General features: G+C 40.3%; 1 long non-coding RNA gene across 1 annotated transcript; it reads left to right on the top strand.

The window, feature by feature from the left end:
* The first annotated feature begins 855 nt into the window (after window positions 1–855).
* Window positions 856–11,052, top strand: LOC125728317 (uncharacterized). Its single transcript, XR_007389025.1, has 3 exons — window positions 856–969; window positions 2,210–2,340; window positions 10,680–11,052. It is a non-coding gene; the product is annotated as an uncharacterized LOC125728317 (long non-coding RNA).
* The last annotated feature ends 2,850 nt before the right edge of the window (window positions 11,053–13,902 follow it).

The raw sequence follows: 13,902 nt of genomic DNA on the forward strand, positions 1-13,902 counted from the left end.
CCACAGATTGCACTGATGTGTGACGTTTCACTCCGGAGACTGATTTCGGCATAGCAGAAGTGAGAAATGCTTTACTGACAGGTTGTCCTAGACGTGAAGGAAATGTAAAGCTTCCCCTATTGTGCTTCCATCTCCTGAGCTGACAGTTCTCCCCTGTTCATGTTGAGGCCAACGTCACTTGGAGGTGGAGATTACAATTGCAATTAATAGCCAAATGGTAAGAACAGAACTGAATGCGTCTGTCAATAAATTATGACACTTAATAAAAAGAAAATGTCCAAAAAGTATTTGCCAATATGTTAAACAGTGCTTGCCAATGGAACTTTGTTTTAAAACCGATAAATTTGCAACATTTTTACAGAGTAAAGCAAGTGTCTCAAGGCTTTCCGGGAGCACTTTATATTTTACCTGAATTTATCAAATGTTCATAGCCCAAAGGATGACTTTAAAAATCCCTGCCCCAAGCTTGGCAAATGTTTTTGGGCAAAGCGTCCACCATGCCAGTGAAAATCCAATAAAATGCAAATATGATAGCAAAGCATGTGTGTCACGATCCGTGATTAAGGCGGGTGAGCGCACGGGCAGGAAGCAGGCAAGGAGCAGGCAGGCAGGCGGAATACGGGGAAAACGGGGATTAATTAAAGGTACGGGCAGGGCAGGCCGGAACACTAGCACTGACATTAACTAACACCAGACACTGACTAACATCAATGACGGACAAAGAAGGCAAGACACGGACTGAAATAGACAGGACTGGGCGAAAATAATCAGACACAGCTAGGCAAGATCGGGGAAGCACACGTGGATAATCAGGGGGCGTGGCACACACGAGGATCGTACGAGCCGGGCATGACAGAAAGGGCAAAAAAGGCTAGAAAAGAACACGGAGCCCCAGAGAAGCCCTTCGCGTCCGGCAGTTTGCCCTCCTGAGAAGAACCGGAAAACCAAAAGGGGCTGTGAGCGATCCAGGTAAAACGGCAGCCCTAACGGAAAGACAATATGTAAAGAGTTCAATTTCCTAAACCGGGGTTTGATTCATAGCAACGGAAAGTAAGCACCGTGATGAAATTTACATTCGAAAATAATGTCCAGATATCGTGTTACTACAGATTAAGGATTCTCATGATTACAAGCAGTTTACATTTTTTGATGAATATATTCGCAAGACAAAGTCCATTTCTCATGCAAAAACAAGCAAACAAACAAATAAAAGCATCTGAATTTTTCTTTAAAATGATTGCTTTCTGAAAGAATCTGCTGTGAGAGGCAGCATATCTGAAGTGAATTGAAGGGGCAGCCATACAAGCATTTTATATTTTTGACAGAGAATATAAAAGCAAGACAAATCAAAGTCTACTTGTCATGTCAAAAAGCTAATAAAAGCGTCCGTATTTTTCTATATAAAAAAAGACACTTTGTGAAAGAATCTAGTCTGAGATATAACATCAAAAGTGAATTGGCAATGATGCAATCATGTTTCATAGCAGAGCTACATGCATATTGAGCCCAATTCCTCATTTATGGTTATATTCTTTAAAAGAAAATCAGTCAGGGTGGAGATGTTTAAAACTGTAAATTAAATAAAAATTACTTAATGAGATCAACGTGCGGAACTTTGTTAAAATGACACATTGTTATTTAGATCAACAAAAAAATATGAACAAGCAGAGCAGAGAGGAAACACAAAGTATACAATGAATGGGGTGAGCTAGTTCCAGAAGGTTCTATGTACATAAATTTTCTAATTTGGTTTAATGGACGACTAAGGTAGAGGGAACCATTCTTAAAAAAATTACTCTCCGTCAGAAATAAATCGATCTAGACGGAGGACGTTAATAAGTAATACCCACTAGAATTTAGCATTCGGGTTAGAGGGACACTTAAAGTTATTAGTCTACTAAACCATTAGACAGGGTAAGGAATCCAACTGTGGGAATTCATTATCGACCAGGCCAAATCAGTGGCATTTCAAAAATAGACTTTTAATGTAAATGCTGCCACGTTTCACCTTCGGTTCAGCGCTTTTGTAAAGTACCTCTCTGAAAGTTGTGTTGATTACAGCATCCAGTGTCAGAGAGAGAGATTTCCTACAGCTGCAGTACATTGTGTACCTGGTGTGAAAACTAACCAAGGATCAAGCCCATATCTATACGAGCGATATTAGAGTATAATTTACGCACACAAATCCATCTAACCGCATGTTTTTTAGAGTGTGGGAGGAAACCTGCAGTGATGACAAGAGTTCAGACTTTAAATTCAAGTCCACGAACCTGAAGGTGTGAAGGTTCCCTCGGAGCCGACATGCCAATCAAATAACAACATGAGAACATCTGAGCAGAGGTGTGTAATTCAGGTCCAGAAGATAAAATTCAGACCAAGATTTTATTTCAGCCAACCAGTTGAGTATAAAGAGTCACAGTCACAGAGGACTCAGCTGGTTGGTTGAAACAAAATCTTGGCCTGGACTTTTGTTTTGCCTACTAGATACACATACTGTTGATGGTTGACAATTTCGTTTCCATGTTAAAACATAAAAACACACAGATAATATCTGCACAGCTTTATGGTCAATTCAGCAAAGATCTGCAAGAACAATTCCTGATTTTATAGGATTTCCGTGAAAGGATTGTTGGGTCAGGGGGTATTAAATCTCCTCAGCCTCAAATGGAGGCAATTCAGAAGCAATGAAACAAGTGTGGTAAATCCTGAGATCCTGAGCACATGGCAGCATTTGGTTATAAATGGATGCAAGTGAAAGGACAGAATTTTCACAGAAACAGTTGTTGGGTTTGAATCATTCGAATGGTGCCGCCCAGACAGGGAAACAAAATGACAAAATTGCAGATAAATCAGTATATGGATATAAGAGTTCCCTATTTATGCTTTTGTATTCTCCTGATGTTCTCCTCTGTGATATTTTCTTTCATTCATTTATTTTTGCCATTCATTTTAACAGCACAATGCTCCAAATTACAGCATGAAATAGCCTTCAAATCGCCTTGTTAAAAGTAATTCTGCCTTGATATAAGCAATCCAGGCGAAACATAAATTGTAAAACTGTAACATTGTAAAACTGACCAGTTCAACGTCTTCCTTGAATTACCTGAACAGCCTAAACACTCCAAGTAAAGGTCATTGTTAAATGCAAGAAAGTTAACAGAAAAATGATTCACTATGAGTCAGATAATTATTTCATGAATCTTTCAGGATTCTAAGTAACGTGTATAACTAACTTGAATGATCTCAGGGAAAAACCAATTAATTTGCATCCATATTATCAGGCTCCATTCCATCGCAGTGAGAATAGAAGCCATTTATACCAATCAGGACATGGAGTTGGTGAAGGTGAGCTTTCAGAAGGGGCAGCAGAATCATGCACTGCCTCAGGTTCTCTGACCTTGAAGGATTGGTAGTTAGGGCTGTATATTGGAAAGAATCTGACAATATGATACATTTCATGATATAGGGGTTACAATTAAATATTTTAAAATATATTGTGTTACTGTGTGGCAATATGTTGACATTTTTTTAATCAAATTTTAATAAAACTGTCATAGAATAAAGAACCAGCCACCATTTGCAACTTTTATGTAATCAGGGCCCGTATTCACAAAGCATTATAACTTACCACTAAGAGAACTCATAAATCACACTAAAAGTTTTTAACTAAGAGATTTTCTCCTAAAACCTATTCGCAAAGTGGCTAGGAAAAGAGTCAATTCCTAAGCTAAGAGTCAGACAGGCTGATGAGAGGCCAGTATGTGCTGGTGAAAATATGCGCAACATCCCACAAACAGAAATACTTATATTCATGTAATAAACTATACAAATTTCAATTAGATCTGCCTGAGACATAAAGAAAAAGAAAAAAATCACCTATACCGATCATCCACTTATAGTGATCAATTTCAGCTAGAGAGATATGATCACTATAAATGGTTTCCACTGTATATGATTTGGTTGTTTCGGTTTGTTGGAGATGTGGAGCTTGTGAGGGATGCAATAACAACAGCCATTATTCCCTCCCAACTGTTTGTGAATTGGTCTTAGTGACTTTTTTAACTACTTTTTAGTTCTCCCAGACTTAGGTTCTACTCTTAGCGCTAAGGGGCTATGTGAATTTCTCTTAGTCCAAAAAATTAGAAGTCTTACATTTAAGACTGACACGCCCATTTTTTTTTACCAGTTTTTCCTAAATAGGCAAGTTAGGAGCTACTTTTAGCCTTTAAATGCCTTGTGAATATGGACCCCGAACAGTAAGATCTGCATCATATTGCCTCTTGTCGATGTCCTTAGTGCCTTCTTTGTTGTGGATATCAAAATGAGCCCAAACGTCAGCTATGTATGCTGCGTGATCCAGTCCAACTCTTTCGGTTTCAGTCATTGGTGTTAACGTTACTGATCACCTTGTTTTGCTAATGCTAACATTAGCAGTGCTTCCTTACACTGGGTGTTTCTCAATACGCATACTTGGGTTCACATGTACCCATTTTACATCATCTTCCATTGCCGAAGACCAGTTCCAATACTCAAGAACAGAAGTACAGAGGACATTAAAAATCCCCGGATGTCATTCTTGCTCTGCCCCAAATATCAAGAATATATCATTAGCATCTTTGCCAAACGAGTCAATCCCATGATTCATTGTGCCCCAAGTTCGTTCTTGGAAAGCAAATTAGCCAGACCAGTCTTGCCAAGACCACAAGTACAATCTTTGTGCTCTTGGTATTGAGAAACGCCCAGTATTTCCTGTCTCAGTTGACGATAATGTTTAAGTGGCTCAGGTGAAGCTTCAGCCATCCAAGAGCTTGTACACCAAGGCAGGCCGGTTCAAACACTACATCTGAAGCCTTAACCTTCCTGGTCCACCCTGAAACCGATAAGCACCCGGAATGAAGTAGACAATGGCTGCAAGAGGTGCAACAGAAACAAATTATTTAATTATTAAGCTTCCCTAATGTACAGAAGTATGTGTGTTTAAACTGCTTCTCTCCAACCGAAAAGTGTGAAGCTTAGATTATTTAACATTTCAAAACAAATTTAACAGAAATGTCCATGCTCCATGTCACCCAGTATCTTCAGCTTGCATGAGAAGTTTATTACATTGCATTTATTTATCAGAGTCTTTTATCCAGAGTGACTTACAATTGAGAAAGCAGAGGCAGCCATTCCTGGGAGCGTTTGAGGATGAGGGAAATGGTGTAACCTGCCACCCACGGGATGTGACCCAATGACCTCCCAGGCACTGGCATGAGTTCTAACCCAGTGAGCCACACATCTCCTTTTTATTATGCCAGCCAGTGTATTTGTTCACGTAACATCCCTAAATACTCAGAGGACATTTACTTATGAATATTTTTATGAGCTGCTGACAATTTAGTGCTATATGTGGCCTACAAATGTTCATGCCATTCATTTAACCAGTGCTGTAAAAGCTGGCGACAAAATTAAAACAAAAAAGAAAAACAACAGATGCCATTTACTGAACAGAGTTTAAAAAGTCATAAAAGTTTTCATACTTCAAAGTCATTGCATAAAGCAGATCAACATGTTGCATGCTATTTAATCCTTTTTTCGTGATGGAAATGCACATTGAAGCTATTTTTTCTGCAAAGATCATTTGCATTTTGCACCTTCTGAAGGAGAAAGTACAGGGATGGGGCCCTGGGCCCCGTGTGAGTGTGTGGGTGCAGTAATGGGATGGGGCCCTGGGCCCCGTGCCAGTGTGTGGGTGCAGTATAGGGACGGGACCTCTGTGCCTGAAGGGGAACAGATAAAGACATTTAGTCCACCCCGAGGGAAAACTGGGACCCATCTTGGCAGTGGAGCTTATGATCCAAATGTGTCTCCAGAGGGTGTATCGGCTCTCAGAGCCGCACGATCCCGTTTCAGTCTGGCCTCAAGATCAAAGGACAGCTCTGACACCTCCCACGCCAAAATTACCCATGGCTCTGCAGGGACCATACAGATGAATGAATGGAGCAAAAAGAAAAAAGCAAAATCAATGTTTGGTCCAGCCCTAAATTCTGTCGACACTGATATGTGTTCACATAGATCGCTTCAATTCCACATCGCCGCATTTCCGCATGAATGCAGGGGAAGTGATGAATTCATTTGGATTGCCGTGGAAACGTACTGCGGACCCACTTTCTCGGCAGCTCAAAGCAGGCTTTCAGACCCATTCGTCGTTTGAAGTTTATTCATCACATCCAGAGCAGTTGCCATTGGCTGCTGCTTGTTCGGTGACAGGAATGTGAGCAGATGTTAGATGAAAGTATTACAAGAGCTAACATCATTTTTTTCCTAGTCTATATGATGAACTTTAAATGCCAACCAAACAGCTGGAACAGGACACAACATAAGGCAGCGACAACACTGAAGACTCTGAATGAAATCAGACTGCCCTAATCTCCAGAAAGAAAACCTTGAACCAGACATTACATTTTACAAGATTTTGCATCGCTTACAACTCATTCCAATTGCTTTACAAAGACAAGCATAAGACAATGGGAGATGTTTAAGTGAAAAAGGACAATGGTATATGCAATTTCATTACACTTCTTGAATAATAGGCTTATATGTCTGGCTTTACTACCAGAACCCAGAAGCATCAGCAAAACACCATTATAATACTAAGAGATACAGAAAAGACACTGGGATTTTCAGCTAAAATCACCAGTGCTGTAGAGTGTAACTGGTCTGGGTCTTGCTCATTAATGGATGCAAGTTTGTTGACCTGAGAAACAAGCTGGTTGAGATAATGAAACAACCAGACAATGCTGGATGGGGAAATGGTTTTAAAAACTCTACAACCATATAGGACCTCCTTTGTTGATCCCTTCTTAATGTTAATCTCAGACAAGATATTAGAAAGTGTTTATTATTGAGATGATTGTCTCCACTCTTAGGCAAGCTACACGCACAAGATAAAACCATCAATATTGCAACAACCAACAGGTTTATGAAACAGACTATGAAAGGTAATGCTTTACATAAACTGCACATTCACAATGCATTCATTATGCATTCATAAAACATTTAGTGCACCTTCATAATGCATTCATAGAACATTCATAAGTAGCATGTAAGTATACCTTAACATCTGTCAACGTACGTTGGGATGTTAAGGTATATTTCCATGCTGCTAATGATTGATGAATACATTATAAGGACTTATCTTGACTAGCTAAATATAAACTTTTAGGTCATAGTAGGTGTCATACGCTCGTACAATGCTCATGTGTGTCACGCCCAGAACAGAACAGACATTGCATGCACACCAAACTCAAGGTACGAGGAGATTGCAGAGCCCACCACATGCGACGGTTTTGGTAATACTTGTAAGTCATGGGAGAGATGAACACTCACTCAGAGGAAACGTGAAGTGTCGCCGAAGAAGGCAACAGCTCAGCAGCCGCAGCAACTTTTAAAAAAGGAGATATCGTCAATAAACAAGACAATAAACAAACAAACATCGGTGTGTGGCGGTATATTGACAATTTAAAGTCCGACGTTGCGGACTGGTGTTGTGTATTTCTAAACTCTTCTGTAAACTTATAAACAACTAAAACTGGTAGTACTGAGAACCTATTTCACTGCCTGGTAGGGATGCAAATTACAAGACAAATTGTGCTCCTTATTCATTCATAACAGGACACGACATTTTATCTTTCAAAAACCCACTAACAGTTTTTCATTCAGGGTAAGTTAACCGAACGTTACAATTATGTAAATGTTCAAAGTGTCCAGTCATTAAAACTAAGACTATTAATATAAAATGAACAAAGGTCATGGCAGAGCAGGTAACACTGTTTCTTTACCCATCAAAGATCATCAATTCCAGGCTGGACGTTGTGTTTTTAGTGTAGGCCTAGACCTATTGAATCGGATCAGCCAGAGTGTTGCCGGAATACATAAAAGCAGGAGGCTGTATAGCACGTAGATAAGATGGTGTTTATTGCACCCATGCTATTCATTCTGACAACTCACACATACTACCATGTGTAAGGTGGGTAGTCGGAGTGACCACATGGTGGGCCCATGCAAACCACTATCTACAACACTTAACATTTAACACTACGCATGGCATTACGTACCACTCAATGACACCCCAATACATGATAATTACAGGGAAGTATTTAATTACAGGGTTGGCACCGATCCAATGGGTACCCAATGGGTACCTGCAGTGCAGCAATATTTTATTCTAAAACAATAGTTTTCAACATCAATTGCATTACAAATGTGTTCATGTAATAACATGATCATGTTCACATTGACAGAACCTTTGTTAAAATGTAAAGCATGAAAATAATGTTCCATTAATGTTGCCAACTTTGTAAGACCTTCACATAACACTGGCTGAAGTTCTGGGAATGTTTCCTCTTACCTGGATTGTTAACTTGTAGCTCCTACTTCAATACAGCTTGCACTTTTACCTGGACATTCACTGGAAGCTCAGCCTAGCTGCACTTATGCCTAGACGACTCCGTTTTCTAGCAAAAGGCTTGGTCTGAATACACTTTCCTGTGTTTCCTATCTGCAAATATAGTTTAAACTATAACAGTCCCACGGCTATCTTAACCACCTCTGGTAGTAACTCTTTATGAACAGCCACATTATGTCTCTATTGTAACAAAAAATGGTAACTGTGACCATCTATCTCCAAAAATGTATCCTGGTCAGGGTCGTTTCCTACTAGCCAACAGGGTTAGTTCAGTAAAAATGTATTCCGTCAGGCTTTTTTTTTTACTAGCTAGCAGACAAGAGTTCAGTTTTTTTGTACTCACCCTTCTTCTAAATTACTCACCTGAGGCAAGGGGACAACGTAATTTCCAGCCGTCGACACTCGAAATGGAATGGCAGTTCATTGCAGACGCACTCACACACAATCATACACAATTTGGGCAGTTTGAGTCCAGTCTAGTTACTCTGAGTGTCTTTCAATTATAGGAGTTAAACTGTGTAACGGAGGGATAACATGCAAACTCCACACATACATGTGCAGCAGATTTGAAGCCCTAGTACTGAAGGTGTGAGATAATCCTTGAGTCATTGTACCACCCCGCTGTAACTTCTGTGTCGTCAAGAAAAGAAACAAAAAGAAGGCATACAAAGTTTTATGAAGTGTCGTACTTCTCTGTAAAACTTTGAATGGGTATTTCAGAAAAATATAAATGCCAATAGATCTTCTGCTCTACAGGTATACAGATTGGAAGTACAATTGTGAGAAGGAGTCCAAGCATGCTGGGCTAATGGGAACCACAGTCTACCCTAATGGAAACTCAAGAGTCTAAAAGCAAAGTACAGTGTTTTTATTTTTATTTTCTTAGTTATTTTAGCTACCGAGCGGCATTGCAAAGACCCACATTCATGCATTACTTCCTACAGTGTGTTCTAGTGCACAATGTCATACTGGTTCATATGGAAGGGTAATTCAGAAAAATAAAACTTCTAATAGATCTTGTGCTCTACAGGTATACAGATTAGAGGTACAATTCTGAGCAGGAATCAAAGCATGCTGGGCCAATTAGAATGCACAATCTAGCCTAATGGAAACTCTAGAGTTTAAAAGCAAAGCTCAGTGTTTTAGCTTTTACCTTTTTAACTACTAAGAGGCACTGCGAACACTCACATTCATGCAGTACTTCCGACAGTATGTTCTAGCACACATCGTCATATTGGTTCAATCTTCAGACAGGTCTCCTACTGCAGTACCCTGATGCAGGCTTTCTCTAAAGCATACACAGGTACCGGTCAACTTGCACCTGTATTTCGGACCAACACCACTTGGCACAAGTCAATATGGGTGTATCTCGATAGTTATAGCTGAGGGGCAAAACATTAAGTACAGTACTATCATATAAACAAAGTACTCTACAGCAAATAATAATAATGACATTATATTGACCCCTCATGTGGGAAATTCTTTTTTTTTTGCCTACCCCATCTTGCTCTCTAAATATTAATGTAAATATAGAAGGACAACACTTTATAATAAAAAGACACTGCAAGATCATCTAGGAAACGTAACGCCCTTAAATTGCACCAAAAATAAAGCAGGAAATCAGAAGATACACATGATAGCAAACAACGGGAGCTGAGAAAGACGACGGTGCCTGAAACTGTGGCGAAATATTTTATTGTACATTATTACAGTAAGTGTCTTTTTATTGTAATGAAATAGCACAGCACAGGTGCTGTATCATATCTACTTATTGCGGCTTTCCATCACATATACATTACTGCATGCATACTGCATTACAAATTAGATATTGGCAGCACTTTCCCTGTCCTTCACCTGTTACACTAAGCGATACACCAGCTAACTTCCCACTGCATCCGCATTCAGGCATCTCTCAATCAATGTACGTTACTCAATGAGACGTAAGTCGAAGGATACTTGTAATTAGTACCACCATTATTTGCCATAGTAGAGGTACTTTATTCACCAACTCAACACTGAAGAGGAGGGTCATTGACATAATCCCCCCAACAGGCAGGACTTTTAACATCTCTGGACAGATATTATCCACTCATGCAGTCCCTTCCATCATTTCACAGTATTCCCAGAGTTGGTCCACACTTCCTCACCCCAGCTGAACCCATGGCCGTGACCATGAGATTATTTCTCTGCAACTGCCTTTGCCATAGCGATTCTGGTCTTTCCACTTTCTTAGGCAATCTCTGTGCAAGCATTGTCCTGAAGGCATGAAGAAACTTCCCTCACCACAGGGGTCCAGTAGAGGTTCTCTGGGTTAACACCTTTGTGACTGCAGCTGATGCAACCATGAGGACTTGAACATGGTCAATTTAGACTCCATGTCACTGAACTCACCCAGCACAAAGGATTGAAGTTCTTCTGGAAGTGTGAGTAGAATTAATCTTGTACAAAAGCTTCCACCAGATGTTCCCAACAAACACTGACTGCTCATCTGGGTCATCTTGGTCCATCAGGTATCCTCCCCAGGCACTGACTTCAACTAACCCTTAAGTGGTGGTCCAGTTGATTTCCCCACCCCTCAATGGTCCAAAATACATACTCTCTAGACACAAGACACAAGAATGAAGTCAATGATTGACTTTTGGCCTATGGTACTCTGGTACCTTCATACTTAGGAGCATCCTAGTGTTCAAAAATAGTGTTTGTTATGGAGAGTCCATGGCTTGCACAGTCCAATAACAATTCGCCACTCTGGGGTACATCCAAGAAGCCATTCTCTGCAGAAATATTTTACCCAAGGGAGCCCCTATGAGAATATTAAGTTCTAGACAACAAAGCTCTGTGGATTGTCTAGAATATGCAAACCCTCCTGTCATACTAAGGTCACAACCCTCGGAGGGGTTATTAAAGCTCTGTAGAAATAGCTAGGCTTGGTGATATTTTGTATAGTTTTTTTGGATGCTAGGTTCTAAACATTGTTTTGCATAGATCTTGTTCCCATAATTGTCTTGTGTTTGTTACTGGTCACTCTGTGGAAGCTGAGAAGCACTTTTGTCTCCTTGACAGTTTCCTGCTTGCAGTGTATTGTCTACATCATTTGTACCTCGTTTTTGATAAAACCGTCTCCTAAATAAATGAATGCTAATGCAAACATCAATCCACTGCGTTCATTATCTGGCTTCTCAGCATAAACATCTTACAGCAGATTAAAGAAGTGTAACAATCAAATTATAATTTAAATGTAATGTCCCAGCGTACTTAGAGGGAATTGTTCGCCAGGGACAAATAATCATATCTGTGATAGAAATGTACTGTTAATATAGGGTAAGACATTTATTGAAAACAACAGTTTATTGAATGCATAGGGCTGGTTCATCATTGTTAACAATACATTCAGCCGTGGCCAAAAGTGTTCAGAATGACACAAAAATTAATTTTCACAGTCTGCTGCCTCAGTTTTTATGATGTCAATTTGCATATACTCAATACTCAATACTAATGTTATCAGAAGAGTGATCAGATGAATTGCAATTGATTGCAAAGTCCCTCTTTAGCATGAAAATGAACTTCCCAAAAAAAAGCCATTTCCACAAAAAGACCGGCTGACATCATTTCAGTGATTCTCTCGTTAACACAGATGACAGCGTTGACGAGGACCAGGCTGAAGGTGCCACTCTGTCATACTGATAGAGTTAGAATAGCAGACTGGATACTTTAAAGGGAGGGTGGTTCTTGAAATCATAGTTCTTCCTCTGTTAACCATGGTTGCCTGCAAGGAAACATGGGCATCATCGCATAGCACAAAAAGGGCGTCACAGCTAAAGATATTTCAGCTAGTAAGATTGCACCTAAATAAACCATTTATCGGATCATCAAGAACTTCAGAGAGAGGTTCATTTGCTGTGAATAAGGCTTCAGGGTGCCCAAAAAAGTCCAGCAAGCGCCAGGACTGTCTCCTAAAGTTAATTGAGATGTGGGATCGGGCCACTATGAATGCAGAGTTTGCTCAGGAATTACAGCAGGCAGGTGTGAGTGCATGCAGTGAGGCGAAGGCTTTTGGAGGATGGCCTGGTGTCAAGAAGGGCAGCAAAGAAACCTCTTCTCTTCAAGAAAAACATCAGGGACAGACTGAAATTCTGCAAAAGGTACAGGGATTGGACTGCTGAGGACTTTCTTTCCGATTGTTTAGGGCATCCGGAAAAAAGATTGTCCAGAGAATAAAAGGTGAGGATTAGCATCTGTCCTATTTCAGGCCAACAGTAAAGCATCCGGAGACCATTCATGTGTAGGGTAGCTTCTCAGCCAAGGGATTGGGCTCACTCACAATTTTGCCTAAGAACACAGCCATAAATAAAGAATGGTACCAAAACATCCTCCGAGACCAACGTCTCCCAACCATGCAAGAACAGTTTGGCGACAAACGATGCCTTTTCCACTATGATGGAGCACCATGCTTAAGGCAAAAGTAATAACTAAGTGGCTCAGGGAACAAAACAGCGACATTTTGGCCAGGAAACTCCCCAGACCTTAATCCCAATGAGAACTTCAATCAATCCGGGTGGACAAACAAAAACGTAGCAATTCTGATAAACTCCAAACATTGTTTATGCAAGAATGGGTTCCCATCAGTTAGGATTTGGCCCAGAAGTTGGTGGACAGCAGCCCTTGGCATAGCCCTTACCCCCCCCCCCCCCCCCCAATTGCTCCAGGTTGTGCCAGATACTTATAATAACTACTTGGTACTGGAAGAACAATGTTTCATTTCACCGTATACTGTGTACATGGCTGATATGACAATTAAACCTGGTTGACTTGACATGACTTGACACTGGCAGACCCTGTGCTGTGAGCAGATTGCTCTGATCTGTCTGTGTCTGTGTTAATTGACCTACTTTATCTCTTCAGGAAATACGAGGTTGACCATATTTCTTTTGGCTAGAGTTGGACAGAAGAGAAGTAGAGTAATGATGCCATATTCATCCCTGTGGGGAAATTGTCTTTTCTAAATGAAATGACATGATGAAAAGGCCCCTCCCATCTTGTTCTTCATCAGACATATTAACGTCTTTACAAGGACCTCTGCTTGACAACCTATTTTTTGATGTTGTCAGGTCATGGATCCATCTGATACTTAACCTGGATTGGGGGGGGGGGGCTGTAACCCCGTCATCACATCCAGGCTCAAATAATTTTTTCCAAGTGGTTATATGTTCTAGTTTAGACAGTGGCGGTTCTACCTTCTATAGCATCCTGGGCGAACCCTTCATTACCCGATTCTATTACCCTATTGAGTAACAGAAATACTACTGTTATGCTAGCCAATTTCATTACACGCGTAATGTTATAGCTATAAGGAGATGAAATAGCTACATACCTCTATCGTTTGCTTGTCCCTCCTCTTCTTCTTTCCTCTTTTTTTCTACACTGGACATCTATTGGCCCTGACCCTTTCTTATCCA

The sequence above is a fragment of the Brienomyrus brachyistius genome, chromosome 2 (assembly GCF_023856365.1).
Source record: "Brienomyrus brachyistius isolate T26 chromosome 2, BBRACH_0.4, whole genome shotgun sequence".
NCBI lineage: Eukaryota > Metazoa > Chordata > Actinopteri > Osteoglossiformes > Mormyridae > Brienomyrus > Brienomyrus brachyistius.